Source organism: Rattus norvegicus, chromosome 6 (genome assembly GCF_021556685.1).
Source record: "Rattus norvegicus strain SHRSP/BbbUtx chromosome 6, alternate assembly SHRSP_T2T, whole genome shotgun sequence".
Lineage (NCBI taxonomy): Eukaryota > Metazoa > Chordata > Mammalia > Rodentia > Muridae > Rattus > Rattus norvegicus.
Window position 1 is genome coordinate 74,277,451 of NC_141539.1, and position 20,906 is coordinate 74,298,356.

Consider the following 20,906-nt stretch of genomic DNA (forward strand, 5'->3'; position numbering starts at 1 on the left):
ACCCCAAAAACTGGCACTATTGACCTGGAAGTCAGGTGAGGCATTGGGTAAGGTTGGATTTTTACATTAAATCTGCATAGTAGCAGTAAGTATATAAACAGACATAGAAAAAGACAACTAAAAGGGAAGCAATATCTTCCAAGAAAGACAAGTCATCTAATTTATTAAAGTTCAGGTTAGAACTGAAGTGATATGCTGGTTATCAGAGTCTAAAATCAGTTATAGTGGCAGAGGTACACACAGCCTAACTTAATGGACTTTCTCAAGAGTGAAGCAATTATAAATCCTTCCTGAAGCATACACAAATATTGATGCTAGTGTCAAATGTTGTTACAAGAGTCTAATAAACTATATCCCTATCTAAAAGCACTCACATGACTTACTGGGATGCTTAATTTTGGGCTAATATTTTTCTTCCATTTTAATTTCAATAATGCCATCTATTAAAATTTTGTATTAAAACTACAAAAGTGATATAGAAAAACAAAACAATCATTAATCCTAGTGCAGTAATTTCTGGAGATATACAGCCTAGAGGTAGTTTAAATCATTGTTTTGTTGTATATAATTTTTGTAAGATTTAAAATAAATATTCTATCAAGCTATTACAGGTGCTAATAATTAATGAGAGCTTCACAATTGTGGTGTAAAAACACATTTTCATTATGTCTTGACAGATGTCGAGCGTCTGAGAACTATTAAGTCTCAGTCGATGCTCAAAGATGACTCACACAACAATAATTAAGTATGTGGATGTGCAGCTTTGGAAATGAAAACAGATGTGCATCATTTTCTTTGTCTTCCTGTGAAGAAGCTGCCGTTATAACATACTGCAATGTGTTCATACCTCAAATAGCCTCCCTGTTTTCTGAATGAGAGTAATGGAGGTATGAACAAAAATAAAAGATCCCAACAGCCAATCAAAAGGCCCATCCAATGTTAAAAACCTTAGAAAGAATTTAAAGCTTCCAGTGATCATCTGCTTCGTATGACCATCCTAGAGATGAGAAGGGTAATGCCTAGAAAACAAAAATTGCATGATGTTAGGTGGTAACTCTGAGCCATTAAAAAAATTAAAGATGCTAGTAGAGTAATCAATCTTACTCCTCCATCCTTATTCTTGGTCCGCTTCTTATAAAGCGGAGACCCTGACAGTGCTCTGACATCCAGGGAAGGGTGAGTCAGACCTGAAATTTCAGAGGGCTTTTTCTGGCCAGAAACCACATATTTACAGGTTGTAAAGTCTGAATAAGACCTAGATAAGTTACTTAAGACATACAGCAACTGTTTCTTGGTAATTTATAGTTCTTACTAATAGTTCTTTAAAATGGTAGTGGTAATGAAGCAACAGAAAATCTAGCTTGGTGTCATTAAGGCAAAAGACAGTGTGCTCCTGACCTGGTGCTCCCCCTGGGCAGCTCCTGACCTGGTGCTCCCACTGGGCAGCTCCTGATCTGGTGCTCCCCCTGGGCAGCTCCTGACCTGGTGCTCCCCCTGGGCAGCTCCTGACCTGGTGCTCCCCCTGGGCAGCTCCTGACCTGGTGCTTTCTCTGGGAGGCTCTCATTTCTCTCTCTAGTTTCCCCAGGTCCGCTGTATTCCTGATAACATTATAGACATCCAGATGCCTATCAGGTTATCCTGTTTTTTACACAATAGAAATGACATTTATGTAAAACAGACAAGTGAGTGCTTCCATGAGCATCAAGACTTTAAGACTTAAAATGATAAAACTTAACGGTGGTGCTCCAAAAGGTAGAGGAGGGAAACCTCATCATGAATTGTGTTGGCCTTTAAAAGTCTCTTTCAAGGGTACCCTTAATCCATGAAATCATCAGATCCCACCTGTTCAAGAATGTGTACAAGATTCTCAGTGAAAGTAGCCTATATTAATGAAAGGAAATGTGTGTTTCAGATTATACATTTTAAAAATAATTGTTCAGAATAAAACATACCTAATAAAAAGAAGGAAGATACTTAAGAATAAGAGGGTTTTATTTTTACTCTTTTTTTATTTTTAAAGCTTCATCATAAATTGTCAGACTACACAGTCTCATAATTATCTGAGGTCACTATAAACACTGGTCGTAATCTATACCAGAATATTATTCTTAGTTAGCATTCATCAGTCTGTTCAGCAGTCCACATATGTTAAATTTTCATTTTAAATTAGTGGACAATTATACTATATGTGTGTGAATTTAAAATGCAAACTTTGGTGGCCTAACAGAGTTCCCTGTTACTAGATAACAAGGAGCCAGGGGCTTTATAAAGGAATGTACATTTTGTTTTCCAAATTTACTTTTGAAAATGTAATCAAAATCTTTGTAATTATATAGAAGTATTTTATACCAATAACTCTATAAATGATTAATTTATATTTTATAATATAATGATACTTTGAGGCCCCAGGTCAGAAACCTACAAATAAATGCTAAAGAAAATGGTTTGAAGGGAAGCATAATACATTTCTCTTACTGAAGTGAATTTAATGATTGATCACAGCAGAACAAAGAAGGGGTATAAATAGTGAAACATGCAAATGGATTGGGACAGCTGATGCCACAAAATGGTCATAAATACCCCATAGTGGGGAGGGGGTGCTACCTACTGATGGAATTCATGGATACATAGCAGCAACTTCCTCAGCTCTAGTTACCGTGAGCTCCTGAGCATCAGAAAAGGATTCAAACTCAAGAGGCTTATAATTCTCTGAGCCTTGAGAACTGGGCACTTGGATGCCAAGTTTCAAAGGTAGACACTCAGTTTCTCTAGGGCAGGCTCTGGACCTTCCCACTTACAGCTCTGTACCTAGCAGCTAGTTTTACAACCCTAAATATGCATGTTAGGGAACCTTGACTCTTGACAGCACCAAGTGTTATTGTTTCTCAACTTCTGGTGATGGGTGTTGGCTTGGCTGTATCTCTTGGACTTACTTCCTTAGCTCTTCATAGTTCTTTGGCTTTACATGTTTGGTTATCCACGGATTTTCAGTTTTTGGTACCTCTGCAATCCTCTGTATATTCAACTCTTAGTGCCTAGGCAATCGCTGGCACTTTCTTGAAGTCTCTTAGCCATGCAATGAGTCAAGGACAGAGGCTCTTAAGTACTTGGCACTTAAAACCCTGGGAGTAATTTCCAGTCCCCTTTAGCTACCACTGCCCAGTGCTTATGTCATTGACAATATCTGTTCTTTTAGCCCCACAAACTACTATGCCTATTCTGAAGACATGGGAGCAAGAAGAGACTACCCAGAGTCTTTGTGGCTTAACCTTTTCTACTGGGGAAGTATACAGGAGAGTCCACCTAGTAAACCAGTAAGAATGAGAAATACCCTATGTATGCTTGCACACATATTTTAATTCTATCAAGAAAAGCATTGTATGTGCCCAGCTTCCAGTTCTACCCATCAGAAGCCTCAATTATGAACCAATCAAATTCTTACACTAAGACAACCATAGACTTTTTGCTGAGTAACTGCAGAAGAGATCTTTCTCTTGTCCTAAGTGAGGTCATTTGTAAGTAACAGAATTGTCCTGACAGGAACATAGTCTTTCAAGCCATACCAACTAGAAATGACTAGAGCAAGGCTTTCTGAAATCGAAACTCTATTCACTACCAGCCATAACTTTAAAAGACGTAGTGGAGTTTCCTCCGAGCAATGGAGACATGTTCTTTTCAAAACTTCTAGACTTCCATTGCCAGTGACCATGCTGATTGGCTAACTGCTTGTTCCTCTAGACAGGCAGGAACACAGGGCTGAAGAGCCTGCTTGCACAGCTTTGTTGAGTTGCAAGACTGAAGTCAACACTAAACCACTCTTACAATAAATATGTGGAAAGCTAATATTCATAGCCTTTGTTAACAATGCTTAACTTCTGACTAGAAGCTCTCAGGGGACTGTGTTCCCCAGTCTGTCTTAAAACCAGAAATTATAATGAAAGCCAGCTTACCTTGGTCATCATAACACAAATAACATACATTCCTGCTCTAAAGAGAGGTAGTATAAATACATCCTGTTTACCACAAGTGCTCCCAGCTATTCCTCCAGTAAATAATGAGTAAATGTTTAAACATGCAGTCTGTAGCTGGAGATACAGTGATAAACAAAACCAGACACTATCCCTTACGGCCATGAGACTTCCTCTAGAAGACACTGTATAGAAAGTGTAGTTAGGGAGTCAGACTGCCCTAATAAGGACTCAAAATAAAGGTCTAAAAATTGTGAGATGATGCTTTTAGAGAAATTAATACCATATAAAGAAAGACTAGAAAAGATGAATATAACATAAGCAAGGATTTAGGAAAGACCTCTCACAGTAGAGACATTTCAGCTAATACTCAGTGAAAAAATAGTAACCTCAGATGAAAAGCCTCAGATGCATAAATATCAAGCAAAATAAGCATTGTGCAAAAGTTATAAATACTGATATCATATCATTTGATCAATTGTACCAAGAAAATTACTGGCTCCCATATAATGCAAGCCCTTCTGCAATCCATGGCAGTACAGATTGAACTCTGAGTACAAGGCCACATCTCTCTGTAGCTCTGACAATATATGAACTGCTGATTCAAATAATAATCCATTCAACCCATGCCTTGGTCTGGGTTCAACTGTTAAACTGCAAGAGTTTGAAGGAAGCTTGGAAAATGTGACATACACTACCTAGCTAGAGAAAAGTCACCAACTATGTAATGATATTCATACAAGGGTGATAATCCCTCATCATCTTTCCCTATTTTAGACATGCAGCTGTATCTATCTATCTGGTGTTTGTAAGTCCTGAGTATGTACTGATTCATGTGTTTCATTCTTACATTTACTTATTTTGCTGATTGCATCCCAGGACCTCTGAAGGGATCAAATGAACAAGCCTGTATTTACAAGGAGGCAAGACCAACAGGAAATGCTTCCTAAGTGTTTGTTGTTTCTGCAGGTAACAATGATCATGAGATGATTCACTAGAGCAGATGAATAGCTCAGTGACCAATCTCTGCTCGGCTTCTAAAACGGTAATTTTTCAAATTGACCAAAGCAAGGCATTAACACTTATAAGGAAATACACTAAGTCTTTTCCTTACTAACAATTTTGTAAATCTTCTGTGACAAAAATTTATTTATATGTATGTACACACACACACACACACACACACACACACACACAGACACACACATACACATAACACTTTTCCTCAAAACTAACCTGCATTTGGTGAAGAATAACAGCTAATCAAATTTTTAAAGCTCACTCCTATACTTACTAATATTACGAGCCATTTGCATTAACTTCATAATTTTATATACTCTGTTAAACTAAGCCAAGGCTGTGGATCTGATGTTGGCATCAATACAATGGAATTCCATTGTTCTGACTCAGCTGATAATGAGCCATTGGTTCATGTATAAAAATCTTATTTCCCAAAGCCAAATCCCAAGAGAGCTGTACATTTTTCTTCTGTGTATTGATAATCAGGAAGCACATCTGATTCAAAAGAACAAAAGGAAAGCAGTAAATTCCCTCTTTACTTTGATGTTCTCAGCAAAAGGAAAGAACCTCCCCCCTCCTTTATGAAATGCTATGCAACTTCTGCACAGGAGGATGCAGAATGCCAAGTAGGGATGAAGCAGGGGGCAAAGACACCATCATCTGCCACTCCTACCTCAGTTCCATCCCCCTAGAGCTATTCTTTAGCGGGCTGACCTTCAGGTTCGCTTTAAGTGCTCAGATGCCTTCAGCTGAACTGGGGGCCAACCACAGGCTCTGGAATCAGCAAAAGGCTTCTAAGTTCTAAGAATCAAGTAAAGCAGTAGGTGTAACAGCTCACCTCATGTCTCCATGATGGGGTTATTAGGTCATAGAATAACAGTATCTTCCAGTAAACATGGACAACGCCTGCTCTCATCCTCTCATACTCTCTGACTGTTTGTCTATATAGTGTTTTTGATATAGAGTCTCATTCTGTAGTTCAGGCTGGCTGAACTCAACCATACTGCTCAGGTGGAACCAAAGGCCAGAAGTTCTCTGCCCTTAAGTTTCTCAATAATGGGATTATAGGGATGAGGCAGAATAGTGCTGCTTCTCCTCCTCCTCCTCCTCTTCCTTCTCTTCCTCTCTTCCTCTTCCCTTCCTCTTCCTCTCCTGTCTCTGTCTCTGTCTCTCTCTGTCTCTGTCTCTCTCTCTCTCCCTCTCTCTCCCTCCCTCTCCCTCTCTCTCTCTCTCTCTCTCTCTCTCTCTCTCTCTCTCTCTCTCTCTCCTTTCCAACACTTAGAGTCAGGAAGTATATCACCTCCCTGGAGGAGCTGAACTAGAAGAATAGGAAAAATATCTACAGATCTTTTGATTGAATTATGAGGGTATTTTATAACATGATATGGCTGACTGACATGTCAAGTCTGTCATCATGTCAACTTTTGGTGGCTTCAGGACTTGTACAGTTTCGAGGTGGGCCTCAACACCACTGTAAGTACTAGGCCAGCATATTCTACATATGTCCTGGAACATTCTTATTTTAATTTAAAAATAAAATTTATTTTTATAAGAGGACACAAGGGTCAAGTATTATTCTGTACTTTTGCACAAAGTAGACCATGCCCTTTCAATTTCCATACATGTGATATGTGAATATATCTTTGCTAATATGAAATATAAGAAAAATGGTAATTTTCCTTGCAAAATCTATACTATCTGTACCACTATTCATGACATACATTATTCTAATACACCTGGGCTATTTGTGAGTTCTTCTTGGTTTTTTATTTATCTGTTTATTTTGATGATCTTTTGAGATAGGCTCTTACATAGTACTATCAGCCTTTAAAACCTCTGTAGACCAAGAATCACCTTGAGCTTCTGCTCCTTCAGCCTCCAACTCACAAATGCAGAATTATAGGCACAGGCAGTAATTTACATTTATGTTTTATTGAAGGCCTTATAGTGGTTGGCAATGTATACAAAAGCTGTGCCATAGTGAAAATCTCAACTATATTCTCCACTTTCTAAGCCTAAGTTTTTTTTAAGTTTGTACAATTCCTGGAGGCAACTCCCAAATAGCTAAGACATTCTTTCTCTTACTCCCTTTGCTTTCCCACAAGGTAATTTACCCATAACTGCAAGGCAGTAAAGCGATATCATCCTGAGAGATATTTACTAAAGGAACTTTGGAAAATGTTTCTTTTGCCTTTACAAGGTAAAAGAATAAGTTATCTTGAAAGCAATCTAGTTTACATCAAAAGTATCTGGGAGCTCTAGTCTATCTCTGTACCTCAAGACCTTGAAGGGGTTAAAAGGCAATATTGTATTCTGGAAGAAGCAAGATGTTTAAAATAGGTTGCATATGTAGATGTCATATTCACTATCTAGAGTCAGTCACTGCACAAATTCATATGCTTCTGTTTTTACTCTGAAAGGAATGTTACACAAAACGTTAAAATTTTTTCAATAAGATGCTTTAATAAGCATGTTAATTTTAATGTGAATGAAAAAAAGACAAAATGAAAATCAGGGATGAACAGAGAATCACGAGAAAATTAAGGTCTTACTCTAAATTTGCAGGAAACAAAATGCTTGTTGAGATATCAACATGCTAAGAACAAGAATGTTCTACCCTCAAAACAGCAAATACAAAAATTCAAATCCATACTGCCAACAAACTATGGATGATGTGTTGTTCTCCCTGCCTGGAATCTATCACACACCCTCTAGCCAACCACCCTCTACTCTCGAGCTCCTCTCAAAAGGCTGGAGAGAGATAACTTTCATACTCCTAGATCCATGGACAATTCTCCAGACTAATAGGCAGCACCTTTGTAGAACTGGCTGTGCTAATGTCTACTTCCTTCCCCCAACACAGTTGCTTCTCTTCATCCCATCCCATTCTGCTTTCTCTCTGTCTGCAAACACTTAAAGAAAACGACATCTTGCAATTGGAGAACTTCTCTCCATACACCAATACCACAATCAAAAGATGTCAGTGACCTGTATTTACTTGGACAGTCTGTTCCCCTTTGACTCTTAAAATAAAAGCAATCTTTATTTTTAGAAATCAGGATTTCCTTTCACTGCAGAGGTTACAGCCCAGACACATTTGAACACTTGAGTGTCTGTGATGACTTTGGCAGACTGCTCACTCCTAAGCTGTGGCTTTCCATGCAGAACTCCCAGATCTCTAAGGGCCTGATTCTTATTTTCCAAGTGTGTGATTGTTCTCCTCCATTAACTAGAATCATGACCTTATGACCTCTGGAAAACTTCAGTTAAGCAAGGGACAATATGCCTTCTCAGAGGATCCATAGATAAAAGAAGATCTTAGGATCTTGCTTATGAAACCTCTCAGCTTATGTCCCCTCTCCCTACAGTGACTCTTCTCAAGAGTCTCAAACTGCCATGTCCAGCTGGCCTCGAAGCTGTAATGCACTCACAAGTACACCATGATCACCTGATTCTCATCGCAGCCAAAATTCCATTACATATTTACCTCACTGTACAGATGTGTATAAATTCTACTAGCTGGAATGCAAACTCATTTGAGGAACAGCTGTGTGCATCTGGTTTATCACTGTATCCCAGGATCAGGTCAGAGCAAGACAAATAAGAGACCATGAATAAAGTGTCACTAAATGAATGTCTAAAAAAGAGAGGCCATATTCCCACCATCCCTTCTCAGCTTTGCTCATTGGTCACTCAGCAGCACATAGTCACTTAGTTCAAAATCTATTCAGAACAAGATAATCTGATACGAATCTTCAAAGATAATTAATTCTTCCAGTAATTCAATGACTCAGTTTATGAAGTGAAGAATGTTGAATAATACCTACACATCTCATTAATTTGTGGCTTTGTTTATGAAATCTTGTTTAGGTATCTATGTTTAAGGCTCACCGTTTCTCTAAGATAGTTCCTGTTTCAATTCCATAAAATCTAATTGCCAATAGATGGCATATAATTTTTAATATAAGTATTCTTAATGTTTTTATGTATTAAAATTGTAGTAGTTGGTAAACGCATACACCGTTCTCTGTCACGCCATATTGTTACCGGGCAATGGGTTCCCAAAAGAAAATATCAAAAATGTTGATCTTATCCATAATAAAATTAAAAACTATAATTTAGAGACAGACCTATGTTGTATTGCACTGTGGTGTTTGTACTGTTTGGTATTTCAAAACATGTGTGTAGAACTACAAAGATGACTCAGTGTATAAAGTACATACTACACAAGCCAGAAGACCCAAGTTGGGTCCTTAGCACCCTACATAAAAGCTAAACACAGAGGCACACATCTATAACCTGAATGCTACATGGACAGAAACAGAAGATCCTAGTGGCAGATCAGCAAGCCAGTCGAGTGGAAACGGTGGCTAAGATTCAGTGAGAGTCCCAGTCTCAAAAACTAACAAGGTAGAAAACAATAGAGGGAAACAGTTGATGTTGGTATCAGATTTGCCACAATCACTCACAGAGGAGACACACACACACACACACACACACCACAAACACACACACCACACACACCATAAACACACAACACACACACATACACACACAAAAAAAAAACTTCATACACACAAAATATAAATGTATAAATACATTTTATCACAATAACTAGGATGTTTATTCCCAATTATCAAAGGGATGTTATCTAAAATCATAGAGGAAATGGGCCTCACCTAGACTACTGGCCTCTGACCATGCACATGTGAGATTATCCTGATCAGGTTAACTGAAGCAGATAGAACTGCCCATTATCTATGGTACTATTCTCTGGGTTCTCATCCTAAACTGGATTTTAAAAAAAAAAGGAGAAAGTAAACAGAGCACGGTATCTTCAAACTATGAGCCAAATAAACACTTTCTCTCAAAAGTTGCAAGAACAACCTGACTCTTGGGTTTCTTACCCACATCCATTCAAAATAGGTGGTTCTCTATAAAGCTGTTAGTAGTACAGAGCCTGCCATCCAATATAGTTTATGAGTAATCAGCTTTCTCAAAATTATTTTTTAATGAGACAGATAGTACAAAATTAATAGATAAAGATCACTTACACCTCCAAGTCCTTACCCACAATGCAATATTAATTTCTTACTGATACAAATAAGGGTATCATAGAAAAATATGTATGTAGATGATGTGTTCTTTGGAAGGGTAAGTCATCCAAACAACATAAATATACTAACATTAATACTAGGAAAAATGGGACTAGGGTTACAATAAAAGAAATAGAAATATCAGAATTTACTATGCTACCAAATGAATTATTTATTTCTCTTTGTGCTCTCTGGAGCAAGGGTCACTGTGTCAGAATTCATGACCAGGGTCCTGTAGAGGCATCGTCAATATTGAGGAGGGAAGCCTCAAAACAGGATCTACCTGTTCTAGTAAAACAAATGGATAGAGAAGCATCTGCAGAGTTGGGAACTGTTAGGTTTACTGTATCTCGAAATCAAACACATCCATGCTGAGTGAGCTGGCAATACACTGCAGGACATAATCATGATTACATAGAGAAGTGTGTCTTTCCAATGAAACGATACATTCCCCACAGTGAGGAGCATTTGTTGCTACAATTGAATACCACTTCTCCTTGGGAAAATGGCACTTCACTTTTTCATAGACAAAATTACTACTCCATCTCTCACTCATTAAATATACAAAAACAATTACAATAAAAGGAAAATCCTTCTTACGACAAAAGGACAACAGAGAACAGTCTGACCCCGAAGAGAGAACACTCAGGAACTCTGCTGTACATCTAATCCTGAACTGTGTCATACGAGAGCATAGGAAATGGTACAAACTGCACTTTTGATCCCTCTCTTGGTAGCCACGAAACCTGCTCTTGTCATGTGAACAGCATGCCACATACAAACATACAAGTCATAAATGGTTCTTTGTTCGAGAACTATCATCCAGTTTAGCAAAGAAGTCATGTCCAGTAATATCTTTGTTTCTGTTTCCTACTAATCCATATAGTACATGTGAACACAGACAAAATTATCAGTCAGTAGATATTTTAGAACTATACTCCATTGTCTTCATTAGAGAAGAGAGAGAGAGACAGAGAGAGAGAGAGAGAGAGAGAGAGAGAGAATGTGTGTGTTTAGAAAATGAGCAAAATTATTCTGAGCTAGAATTGGTTATATGGAATACACAATAAAGAATTCTACATTTTTATTATGCCTTGCAAAGGGCCTGTTACATGCTTTTCCTATCACTTAAGTCCATGATGAGACTTTACAGCTGTTAAACATTAAACAAACTCCTGCTAAGGTTGATTTACTTCAGACAGAAAGGATGGATGCTTCCAGAAGCGTTCCATCTCTCCTGCTGCAAGTCATACATCCCACATATCAATTACTATGACCTAAAATGTTGACATCATAAAAAAATCTAAAGCGGGCCCGCAGCAGCTCTCTGCTCCCAGACCCGGTGAGAGAGAGACCCAACCGCCTGGTCAGGTGGGCACTCCTGAGGCTGCAGAGCGGAAGAGACCACCAACTCTGCTCACCCCTGCCCACATCCCTGGCCCAAGAGGAAACTGTATAAGGCCTCTGGGCTCCCGTGGGGGAGGGCCCAGGAGCGGCAGGACCCCTGCCTGAGACACCGCCGGAACCTGATAGAAACAGACCTGATAAACAGTTCTCTGCACCCAAATCCCGTGGGAGGGAGAGCTAAACCTTCAGAGAGGCAGACAAGCCTGGGAAACCAGAAGAGACTGCTCCCTGCACACACATCTCGGACGCCAGAGGAAAAAGCCAAAGACCATCTGGAACCCTGGTGCACTGAAGCTCCCGGAAGGGGCGGCACAGGTCTTCCTGGTTGCTGCCGCTGCAGAGAGCCCCTGGGCAGCATCCCACGAGCGAACTTGAGCCTCAGGACCACAGGTAAGACCAAATTTTCTGCTGCAAGAAAGCTGCATGGTGAACTCAATACACAGGCCCACAGGAACAGCTGAAGACCTGTAGAGAGGAAAAACTACACGCCCGAAAGCAGAACACTCTGTCCCCAGAACTGACTGAAAGAGAGGAAAACAGGTCTACAGCACTCCTGACACACAGGCTTATAGGACAGTCTAGCCACTGTCAGAAATAGCAGAACAAAGTAACACTAGAGATAATCTGATGGCGAGAGGCAAGCGCAGGAACCCAAGCAACAGAAACCAAGACTACATGCCATCATCGGAGCCCAATTCTCCCACCAAAACAAACATGGAATATCCAAACACACCAGAAAAGCAAGATCTATTTTCAAAATCATATTTGATCATGATGCTGGAGGACTTCAAGAAAGACATGAAGAACTCCCTTAGAGAACAAGTAGAAGCCTACAGAGAGGAATCGCAAAAATCCCTGAAAGAATTCCAGGAAAACACAATCAAACAGTTGAAGGAATTAAAAATGGAAATAGAAGCAATCAAGAAAGAACACATGGAAACAACCCTGGATATAGAAAACCAAAAGAAGAGACAAGGAGCTGTAGATACAAGCCTCACCAACAGAATTCAAGAGATGGAAGAGAGAATCTCAGGAGCAGAAGATTCCATAGAAATCATTGACTCAACTGTCAAAGATAATGTAAAGCGGAAAAAGCTACTGGTCCAAAACATACAGGAAATCCAGGACTCAATGAGAAGATCAAACCTAAGGATAATAGGTATAGAAGAGAGTGAAGACTCCCAGCTCAAAGGACCAGTAAATATCTTCAACAAAATCATAGAAGAAAACTTCCCTAACCTAAAAAAAGAGATACCCATAGACATACAAGAAGCCTACAGAACTCCAAATAGATTGGACCAGAAAAGAAACACCTCCCGTCACATAATTGTCAAAACACCAAACGCACAAAATAAAGAAAGAATATTAAAAGCAGTAAGGGGAAAAGGTCAAGTAACATATAAAGGGAGACCTATCAGAATCACACCAGACTTCTCGCCAGAAACTATGAAGGCCAGAAGATCCTGGACTGATGTCATACAGACCCTAAGAGAACACAAATGCCAGCCCAGGTTACTGTATCCAGCAAAACTCTCAATTAACATTGATGGAGAAACCAAGATATTCCATGACAAAACCAAATTTACACAATATCTTTCTACAAATCCAGCACTACAAAGGATAATAAATGGTAAAGCCCAACATAAGGAGGCAAGCTATACCCTAGAAGAAGCAAGAAACTAATCGTCTTGGCAACAAAACAAAGAGAATGAAAGCACACAAACATAACCTCACATCCAAATATGAATATAAAGGGAAGCAATTATCACTATTCCTTAATATCTCTCAATATCAATGGCCTCAACTCCCCAATAAAAAGACATAGATTAACAAACTGGATACGCAATGAGGACCCTGCATTCTGCTGCCTACAGGAAACACACCTCAGAGACAAAGACAGACACTACCTCAGAGTGAAAGGCTGGAAAACAACTTTCCAAGCAAATGGTCAGAAGAAGCAAGCTGGAGTAGCCATTCTAATATCAAATAAAATCAATTTCCAACTAAAAGTCATCAAAAAAGATAAGGAAGGACACTTCATATTCATCAAAGGAAAAATCCACCAAGATGAACTCTCAATCCTAAATATCTATGCCCCAAATACAAGGGCACCAACATATGTAAAAGAAACCTTACTAAAGCTCAAAACACACATTGCACCTCACACAATAATAGTGAGAGATTTCAACACACCACTCTCATCAATGGACAGATCATGGAAACAGAAATTAAACAGTGATGTCGACAGACTAAGAGAAGTCATGAGCCAAATGGACTTAACGGATATTTATAGAACATTCTATCCTAAAGCAAAAGGATATACCTTCTTCTCAGCTCCTCATGGTACTTTCTCCAAAATTGACCATATAATTGGTCAAAAAACGGGCCTCAACAGGTACAGAAAGATAGAGATAATCCCATGCGTGCTATCGGACCACCACAGCCTAAAACTGGTCTTCAATAACAATAAGGGAAGAATGCCCACATATACGTGGAAATTGAACAATGCTCTACTCAATGATAACCTGGTCAAGGAAGAAATAAAGAAAGAAATTAAAAACTTTTTAGAATTTAATGAAAATGAAGATACAACATACCCAAACTTATGGGACACAATGAAAGCTGTGCTAAGAGGAAAACTCATAGCGCTGAGTGCCTGCAGAAAGAAACAGGAAAGAGCATATGTCAGCAGCTTGACAGCACACCTAAAAGCTCTAGAACAAAAAGAAGCAAATACACCCAGGAGGAGTAGAAGGCAGGAAATAATCAAACTCATAGCTGAAATCAACCAAGTAGAAACAAAAAGGACCATAGAAAGAATCAACAGAACCAAAAGTTGGTTCTTTGAGAAAATCAACAAGATAGATAAACCCTTAGCCAGACTAACGAGAGGACACAGAGAGTGCGTCCAAATTAACAAAATTAGAAATGAAAAGGGAGACATAACTACAGACTCAGAGGAAATTCAAAAAATCATCAAATCTTACTATAAAAACCTATATTCAACAAAATTTGAAAAACTTCAGGAAATGGACAATTTCCTAGACAGATACCAGGTATCGAAGTTAAATCAGGAACAGATAAACCAGTTAAACAACCCCATAACTCCTAAGGAAATAGAAGCAGTCATTAAAGGTCTCCCAACCAAAAAGAGCCCAGGTCCAGACGGGTTTAGTGCAGAATTCTATCAAACCTTCATAGAAGACCTCATACCAATATTATCCAAACTATTCCACAAAATTGAAACAGATGGAGCCCTACCGAATTCCTTCTACGAAGCCACAATTACTCTTATACCTAAACCACACAAAGACACAACAAAGAAAGAGAACTTCAGACCAATTTCCCTTATGAATATCGACGCAAAAATACTCAATAAAATTCTGGCAAACCAAATTCAAGAGCACATCAAAACAATCATCCACCATGATCAAGTAGGCTTCATCCCAGGCATGCAGGGATGGTTTAATATACGGAAAACCATCAACGTGATCCATCATATAAACAAACTGAAAGAACAAAACCACATGATCATTTCATTAGATGCTGAGAAAGCATTTGACAAAATCCAACACCCCTTCATGATAAAAGTCCTGGAAAGAATAGGAATTCAAGGCCCATACCTAAACATAGGAAAAGCCATATACAGCAAACCAGTTGCTAACATTAAACTAAATGGAGAGAAACTTGAAGCAATCCCACTAAAATCAGGGACTAGACAAGGCTGCCCACTCTCTCCCTACTTATTCAATATAGTTCTTGAAGTTCTAGCCAGAGCAATCAGACAACAAAAGGAGATCAAGGGGATACAGATCGGAAAAGAAGAGGTCAAAATATCACTATTTGCAGATGACATGATAGTATATTTAAGTGATCCCAAAAGTTCCACCAGAGAACTACTAAAGCTGATAAACAACTTCAGCAAAGTGGCTGGGTATAAAATTAACTCAAATAAATCAGTTGCCTTCCTCTATACAAAAGAGAAACAAGCCGAGAAAGAAATTAGGGAAACGACACCCTTCATAATAGACCCAAATAATATAAAGTACCTCGGTGTGACTTTAACCAAGCAAGTAAAAGATCTGTACAATAAGAACTTCAAGACACTGAGGAAAGAAATTGAAGAAGACCTCAGAAGATGAAAAGATCTCCCATGCTCATGGATTGGCAGGATTAATATAGTAAAAATGGCCATTTTACCAAAAGCAATCTACAGATTCAATGCAATCCCCATCAAAATACCAACCCAATTCTTCAAAGAGTTAGACAGAACAATTTGCAAATTCATCTGGAATAACAAAAAACCCAGGATAGCTAAAGCTATCCTCAACAATAAAAGGACTTCAGGGGGAATCACTATCCCTGAACTCAAGCAGTATTACAGAGCAATAGTGATAAAAACTGCATGGTATTGGTACAGAGACAGACAGATAGACCAATGGAATAGAATTGAAGACCCAGAAATGAACCCACACACCTATGGTCACTTGATTTTTGACAAAGGAGCCAAAACCATCCAATGGAAAAAAGATAGCATTTTCAGCAAGTGGTGCTGGTTCAACTGGAGGGCAACATGTAGAAGAATGCAGATCGATCCATGCTTATCACCCTGTACAAAGCTTAAGTCCAAGTGGATCAAGGACCTCCACATCAAACCAGACACACTCAAACTAATAGAAGAAAAACTAGGGAAGCATCTGGAACACATGGGCACTGGAAAAAATTTCCTGAACAAAACACCAATGGCTTATGCTCTAAGATCAAGAATCGACAAATGGGATCTCATAAAACTGCAAAGCTTCTGTAAGGCAAAGGACACGGTGGTTAGGACAAAACGGCAACCAACAGATTGGGAAAAGATCTTTACCAATCCTACAACAGATAGAGGCCTTATATCCAAAATATACAAAGAACTCAAGAAGTTAGACCGCAGGGAAACAAATAGCCCTATTAAAAAATGGGGTTCAGAGCTAAACAAAGAATTCACAGCTGAGGAATGCCGAATGGCTGAGAAACACCTAAAGAAATGTTCAACATCTTTAGTCATAAGGGAAATGCAAATCAAAACAACCCTGAGATTTCACCTCACACCAGTGAGAATGGCTAAGATCAAAAACTCAGGTGACAGCAGATGCTGGCAAGGATGTGGAGAAAGAGGAACACTCCTCCATTGTTGGTGGGATTGCAGACTGGTAAAACCATTCTGGAAATCAGTCTGGAGGTTCCTCAGAAAATTGGACATTGAACTGCCTGAGGATCCAGCTATACCTCTCTTGGGCATATACCCAAAAGATGCCTCAACATATAAAAGAGACACGTGCTCCACTATGTTCATCGCAGCCTTATTTATAATAGCCAGAAAATGGAAAGAACCCAGATGCCCTTCAACAGAGGAATGGATACAGAAAATATGGTACATCTACACAATGGAATATTACTCAGCTATCAAAAACAACGAGTTTATGAAATTCGTAGGCAAATGGTTGGAACTGGAAAATATCATCCTGAGTGAGCTAACCCAATCACAGAAAGACATACATGGTATGCACTCATTGATAAGTGGCTATTAGCCCAAATGCTTGAATTACCCTAGATCCCTAGAACAAACGAAACTCAAGACGGATGATCAAAATGTGAATGCTTCACTCCTTCTTTAAATGAGGAAAAAGAATACCCTTGGCAGGGAAGGGAGAGGCAAAGATTAAAACAGAGACTGAAGGAACACCCATTCAGAGCCTGCCCCACATGTGGCCCATACATATACAGCCACCCAATTAGACAAGATGGATGAAGCAAAGAAGTGCAGACCGACAGGAGCCGGATGTAGATTGCTCCTGAGAGACACAGCCAGAATACAGCAAATACAGAGGCGAATGCCAGCAGCAAACCACTGAACTGAGAATAGAACCCCCGTTGAAGGAATCAGAGAAAGAACTGGAAGAGCTTGAAGGGGCTCGAGACCCCATATGTACAACAATGCCAAGCAACCAGAGCTTCCAGGGACTAAGCCACTACCCAAAGACTATACATGGACTGACCCTGGACTCTGACCTCATAGGTAGCAATGAATATCCTAGTAAGAGCACCAGTGGAAGGGGAAGCCCTGGTTCCTGCTAAGACTGAACCCCCAGTGAACTAGACTATGGGGGGAGGGCGGCAATGGGGGGAGGGTTGGGAGGGGAACACCCATAAGGAAGGGGAGGGGGAGGGGGATTTTGCCCGGAAACCGGGAAAGGGAATAACATTTGAAATGTATATAAGAAATACTCAAGTTAATTTAAAAAAAAAAAATCTAAAGCACCTCAGGCTCTGATTCCCAAAATAATAACCCTAAGAGATGAAGATTCAGAAAATATTGAAATCTGTACCTTGAAATCCATGATAAATTAGAAGGAACAGAAGAGAGAAAATGATAGACAGCAGTGGAGTATGGAGAAAAAGAGTCTTGCTCCCTCCCCAAAAATAATTGAAAAAAAAAACCAATTCTCTGAACCAGTAAATAAAAATAATTCACAACAGCTGAGCATCTAAGCCACAGACAGACAAGCACCGTGTTAGAAGCTTTGCCAGCCTCCCAAGGCACACCAAGTGGTAAAGGGTCCTTGTTAGGAATGGAATGGTAAAGAGACACTTACGCTACCACCAAATTGGAAAGAAAAGAATAGCTTATGTTTCAGTCTGCTACTGATATTCTATTTCAAACACACCTCTAGTTGTTGTTTTAAGCCAAATACATACAGAACATATTCCTATAAAAGATCTATAGATTCAACAACTTACTTGTTCATTCATGGTATTAATGACTGAAAAGGGCAAGCCATTTTATAAATGCTTGTATGAGAACTTGGTCTATTTCACAGAATAGAGCAGATTTCCACTAAACCTGCAAACCATGAGAAAAGGACAGGAACTGGGTGCCACTCAGACTTTTAAAAAGGAATTTTACGGAGTCATTGACCAATGAGTTTGGTAGAAAATTCCAATTACTGAATTCTACAAAGGCATAATTGCTCTATGAAAATTCTTCCAACTGGTGAAATCTCAGAGATCTTTAATTACTTAAAATCACATCTGTCTAGAGAAACCCATGAAGTCACCTAAAGGTTGCAATCCATGAATAAGAAGATAAGAAGAGCAGTGGTGCCTTGTGCATCAGAGTTCATTTGAGCACAGATGGAATATGTGAAGGCATACGAGTCCCAAAGAATTGCTCACATTGGCAATGAGTCCCAAAGAATTGCTCACACTGGCAACTACTTGTGCATACCCACAACTGCAGGAACCCCTTGCGTGGAATTCACTCTCTAGCTCAACACAGCCTTTGCTTGAAGGGGAAGATCAGTCTTCGAGATTTTAGGCTTTATATCATAGCCTCAGCATTCAGAATTATGATGTAAGAGCTTTAGAATTTAGGATCCTAAGACACTTTTATCTTGGGGACAGCAATATTCGGAGTACGGATGCTGGGATTCTCTTTTTGGATTGTGGCACAGAACCCATTTTTCAATATGAAACTAAGATGATGTGGCTTAATCCTCGTGGGAAAGAAAGGAGGCAGCATCCTTTCAAATCATCTGAGAAAGAACTGTATTGGATTTGAAATTGAAAGGTGAATTTCCATAAATTAAATACCCAACCTTTTACATTAAGCCTCCTCTGAGTCTATAATCATGTATTCTTATTATACTGGTCTTTTCTGAAATGCCTGTACCAAGCAGAGACAGAATCAGGGAACACTTTCTCAATTTACTCTGTGGGCCCCTGATCACTAACAGTAAATATGGCTGAATGGCAAAGCACAATATTCAATCTCTTTTTTAAATTGTGCATCTCCATAAACTTAAAAATAGGTTTCTGGTTTTTGACTTCTTGTGTTTAGATAGACAAAGCTTCTCTCAGAAGTCATAAGCGATTATGTAAACTCTCAGTGTCAGACATGGGACGCACCCTGAGGAGTTTACTCTGGAAAGCCCCAGAGGCTTCCAAAGCAACATAGGCTACTGCCATGGCCTTGTTGCCAAGCAGAGCTGACGGTATAAACTGTGCTTGCACACAAAACACAGAGAAATCAAACTACAAACTCTTATGTGACAGATTCAGTAACCTAGAAGATTATATGCAGATTGTTTAGGAGAAAAGCATTAATAGTCTGTGTGGTACAATCCAGACCTCGTACATAAGATGTACTCATTGGTAAAACAGTGGTATAACCTACCAATTTCTGACTGGACTGGAGGCCTCCTCAACAGACGGGAACCATAACTCTTCCTGTAAACCTGGCAAGAACCTGTGTACTTGAGATGATTACAGGCCATAATGGGAAACATACTATTAGTGTATTGTTACATGGAAATGTTATTAAACTGATTTCTTATATCCATGGTTATACCCAAGCATAGATAAATACTGCTTCAAAACTCTCTGACCAAAACTTAGAGATAATTTTAACTCATAACTGGTTAAAATTGCCAAAAATAACTGACACTAGAGAGCTCAGTCTTGACTTGTACTATAAATATCACCATCTCAAAGTCTTGGGGTACATAATAAAAGAGGAATGCTCCACCATTGTTGGTGGGTCTACAAGCATGTAAAAAACACTCTGGAAATCAGTCTAGCAGTACCTCAGAAAAATGGACATAGCTGAGGACCCAGCTATACTATTCCTGGGCAAAAGATGTTCCAACATATACCAAGGACTGTGCTCCACGGTGTTAATAGCAGCCTTATTTATAATAGCCAAAAGCTGGAAAGACCAAGATGCCCTTCAACAGAGGAATGGACACAGAAAATGTGGTACATCTACACAATGGAATATTACTTAGCTATCAAAAACAATGTCTTTATGAAATTCATAGGCAAATGGATGGAACTAGAAAATACCATCCTGAGTGAGGTAACTCAATCACAAAAGAACACACATGGTATGCACTCACTGATAAGTGAATACTAGCCCAAAAGTTTGGAATACCCAAGATAAGATTTACAGACCACATGAAGCTCAAGAAGAAGGAAGAACAAATTGTGGATGTTTCAGTCCTCCTTAGAAGGGGTAACAAACTACTCATAGGAAGAAATAGAGACAAACTGTGGAGCAGAGGCTAAAGTAAAGGCCACCATTTAAAGACTGCCATACATGGGGATGCATCCCATATACAGTCACCAAACCCAGACACTATTGCAAATGCCAAGAAGTGCATGCCGATAGGAGCCTGATATACCTGTATCCTAAGAAGCACTTCCAGAGCCTGACAAATACAGATGTGAATGCTCGAATCCAACCATTGGAATGAGAATGGGATCCCCAATGGAGGAGTTAGAGAAAGAACTGAAGGAACTGAAGGGGTTTGCAATCACATAGGAAGAACAACAATATCAATCAACCAGACACCCCAGAGCTCCCAGGGTCTAAAC

At 39.3% G+C, this 20,906-nt stretch overlaps 1 protein-coding gene and 1 long non-coding RNA gene across 4 annotated transcripts in view; both read right to left on the reverse strand.

Annotated features, from left to right (window-relative positions):
* Prkd1 (protein kinase D1) overlaps nucleotides 1-20,906 on the reverse strand; it is a 313,382-nt gene that overhangs the window by 162,646 nt on the left and 129,830 nt on the right.
* Nucleotides 640-18,849, reverse strand: LOC148005230 (uncharacterized). 2 transcript variants are annotated; one of them, XR_015623014.1, is made up of 2 exons: nucleotides 18,760-18,849; nucleotides 640-1,019 (listed from the first exon to the last, which is right to left on the reverse strand). It is a non-coding gene; the product is annotated as an uncharacterized LOC148005230 (long non-coding RNA). The 2 variants fall into 2 exon arrangements; XR_015623013.1 differs by lacking the exon at nucleotides 18,760-18,849 and adding an exon at nucleotides 5,704-5,788.